The sequence below is a fragment of the Oryctolagus cuniculus genome, chromosome 20, assembly GCF_964237555.1.
Source record: "Oryctolagus cuniculus chromosome 20, mOryCun1.1, whole genome shotgun sequence".
Classification (NCBI taxonomy): Eukaryota; Metazoa; Chordata; class Mammalia; order Lagomorpha; family Leporidae; genus Oryctolagus; species Oryctolagus cuniculus.
In genome coordinates this window covers 48,732,935-48,736,713 of record NC_091451.1, presented here as the reverse complement: position 1 = coordinate 48,736,713, position 3,779 = coordinate 48,732,935, and the positions used below count along the sequence as shown (strand labels likewise).

The 3,779-nt window shown below is 49.0% G+C and overlaps 1 pseudogene; it reads left to right on the top strand.

Moving 5' to 3' along the window:
• The first annotated feature begins 352 nt into the window (after positions 1 to 352).
• LOC138847240 (immunoglobulin heavy variable 3-11-like) lies at positions 353 to 953 on the top strand (annotated as a pseudogene).
• The last annotated feature ends 2,826 nt before the right edge of the window (positions 954 to 3,779 follow it).

The following is a 3,779-nucleotide window of genomic DNA, read 5'->3' as shown; positions in this document are numbered from 1 at the left end:
ACATCAAGGAACACACAACACCAACTTCTTATCCTGGGTGTGAGCGTCCACACATGAGAAACACAAGAGGCACCCATCCTTCATGCCCTGGCTGATGTCAATAGGCACAATGACCTGCATCAAAACAAAGATGTCCTGAAAACATAACTTTACAGAATCATGGAAAGAATCATATGTTCTGTGTCGTTACCTGTGCTACCAAACACCAGGGGACACTGTGCTCTGCCAGAAACCTGTGCTCTCTGAAGTGCACAACCCAAGCCTGCTATACAGGGGCAGCACATGCAAATAGGGCCTCCCTCTGCCCATGAAAACCAGCCCAGCCCTCACCCTGCAGCTCTGGTACAGGAGCTCCAGCCCCAGGACTCCCAGGTGTCCACTCAGTGAGCGCACTCAACACAGACGCTCACCATGGAGACTGGGCTGCGCTGGCTTCTCCTGGTCGCTGTGCTCAAAGGTAATGATGAGGAACGCGAGGCACTGAGTCTGGGTGAGGACGTGAGTGAGAAACACAGAGAGTGTGAGTGACAGTGTCCTGACCAGGACGTCTGTTTTTGCAGGTGTCCACTGTCAGGAGCAGCTGAAGGAGTCCGGAGAGGGTCTGGTCCAGCCGGAGGATCCCTGAAACTCTCCTGCAAAGCCTCTGGAATCTACTTCAGTAGCTATGGCATGAGCTGGGTCCGCCAGGTTCCAGGGAAGGGGCTGGAGTGGATCGCATACATTTATCTTGGTTTGGTATCACAAACTATGCGAACTCCGTGAAGACCCGATTCACCATCTCCAGCGACAACGCCCAGAACACGGTGTTTCTGCAAATGAACAGTCTGACAGACGAGGACACAGCCATGTATTTCTGTGTCAGAGACACAGTGAGGGGCCCTCAGGCTGAGCCCGGACACAAACTTCCCTGCAGGGACGCACGGTTCCACCAGGGAGTGCACACGATGCATTAAGCTCAGAATATGGTCCTGCACAGGTGCAGAGGGAAATTAAGCCCTGGTTACCTGTCAGAGAATTGGGGTTTCCTCTCCTACAGTTCTGAGGGAAGACTGCTACTTTTATGATTCTGTCCCCACCACTGACTTCACTGACATAGAGAAGTTTGATGTGACAGGATGAAGTCCTATATGAACAAATTCAGGTTCGTGAACGATGACTGTGGTGACCAGGGTCAGAGATGTGGGACTCTCTGAGGACCTCGTGAGTGTTTTCAAGTCTGACTCAGGACAGTGCCCTCAAACACTGCCGACTTTAGGACAATTTTAGTTTTCCCTTAAAACTCAGAGAAGGCTGAGCCAGAGACTTGATTTGTTAACCTCAATTATATATGTCATCAAACTGCTCCTGTCAGAGTAGCCTGTGTGCTAAAATGAACCAACCATCTTATTTGAAAAGGTGGCTGTTCCACAGGTTCCACAGTCTTTATACCCGATCTCCATTTTTCCTTTAATCCTGAAATAGCCTGTGGTCCCTGTGTGAACGTCACAGCACTCAGGAATGTACTTGCAGCTCAGCTGTGTCTCAAGCTGAGCTTCTGTAGGCACCTGGGAAGCCTACAGGGACTTCCTCATCCTCTAGGTCATGGGACCCTCCTGTGGGCTCCCTGCCTGAACTCAGAAGGGAAATGCACTGGACATCAGCAGTCAAGGTCATCACTGAATGGAAAGTGTTGGGTGTGCACTTCCAGCTGATCTGGTTCTGCTCCAGTGTCGTGGGACCCCCTGCACCTGCTGTGGTTGAGGGAGAGCAGAAAGTGGGACACACAGTGGCTGTGCACTCTGGGGCTGGAGTCCACATCGCAGGGAGCTGTGTCTGTGGCTCCAGCATGATGACCAGTGTCCTGAGGCTGAATCACAGCTGCAGGAAGAGCCAGTCCCAGAGACCATGTGTCCAGAGTCCCTGCTCTTCACTCCATGTCTATGCTCACTGGCATCATCAATCCATTTGCAGTCTTAGATCAGTTTTAGAGAGGGAGACACCCAGGCTGCATATCAGAGTGATGGACAGAGCCCATTTACACATTTCCCACACTTCTACTGACAATGCACCCTGGAAGACAGTAGGTGATGATTCAGTTTTAGAGAACAGAATTTTCACTATTTGCCATTCTTCCCTTTCCTGTTATGACTGTTTAATGAATAATAAGTGAATATAGACATATGAGGTACAATGATATGTGTTGAAAAATGAATGTATCAAATTGAGTGGAATTATGAAGTCAGAGTTATTGACATGCTCATCGCAAAACGCACTGTCGCTCCCTCACTTGCAGAGGAACGACACCGGATCCTGCGCTATTGTCTTTGCCCGGCCCTTCCTGGGTTTGCTGCCGCTCCCCCCTGCTTCCGGGAAGGAGCAGCACACCGCCGGCTGGCTCTCTCAGGGGTTGCTCAGATGTTCCTCCTGCATGTTGTCTCTCTCTCCTCCTTTATAGTCCTCTTCCACCAAACCCAATTCTGCTGGCGTTCTCTCCCCACGCGCTGAGCACGCTGCTCTCCTCCAATCAGGAGCGGGATCAGCTTCTGCAGCTTGTTAGTCGAATTGGTGAGGCAGCTGTGTGGTAGTTGTTTATTCTGTCTCAGCGCCATATGGTGGGAGATCAGATGCATAGAATTAGTCTTAGCAGTTCCAGTAATTTAGTCTAGTCTCGGTTGCTCCCCACACGCACATGTCTCATGTAGAATGGCATCTGTCTCCTGTTTTGGAATTCTGTAGATACAATATTCCCTTAACTGCTGTCACCATGCTGTACAGCAGATCCCTCAACGTGTGGATCCTGCCGGCCTGAAGCTCTGTCCTTCTTACTCTTTACTGCAATATAAAATTCCTGTTAAAGTATAACCCTTTCCACTTGTCCCATTATCCATTCCATCTTCAGTGGAAATTTCACTGGATTATATGTGTGAGCTCTCGTGAATTATGCTGCATTAATTGTACATGGAACTGCAGAGGTGTTTGCCACAGTGGCTGTGGATCCCCTGGGCACCTCCCTGGGATTTCATGCTTCTTCTACCAGGCAACAGTGTTTGAGGATCCTGTGATAATTGTATTTCTCAGCTTTTGATGTTTTCCATGGAAGCTTTACTAACTTACCTGACTCCAGCCTTGTACCAGGGTTTTCTTCTCTCTCTTCCTGCACAAGACTTGTCAGCTCTGGTATGTCTGATGATACTCAGTCTACCAGGAGGGGTGGGCTGTCTCGTTGTGCTTCTAACATGGACATGCATGATGATCTCAGATTTAAAGCATTTTTATACGTTTGCCTTTGTATATTTTCTTCAAAAAATTACAGATATACTTTTACCTCTTTTAAAACTTGTATGTGTTTATTTGTCCAAAAAGACAAAGCAACAGAGACTGACAGACAGTGATCTACTGAATCCTGGGTAACTTCCCAGATTCCCATAAAAGCTGGATTCGGTCAGATCACAGCCAGGTGCATGATTTCAGTCCAGGTCCCACACATGAGATTAACTCAGACTTCTCGTACTGCCTCCCAGAGTGCACATTGGCAAGAGTCTGAAATAGACCCAAAATTTGGACATAAACCTAAGCATCCTGAAACAGGAGGCAGGAATCCCACGTGATACCTTCAAGGCCAGTCCTGTCACCCACCTTATCAGTAACTACATTTTTTTAGACAGGCAGAGTTAGACAGTGAGAGAGAGAGAGAGACAGAGAGAAAGGTCTTCCCTCCATTGGTTCACCCCGCAAATGGCCGCTACAGCCAGCGTGCTGTGCCGATCTGAAGCCAGGAGCCAGGCGCCTCCTCCCAGTCT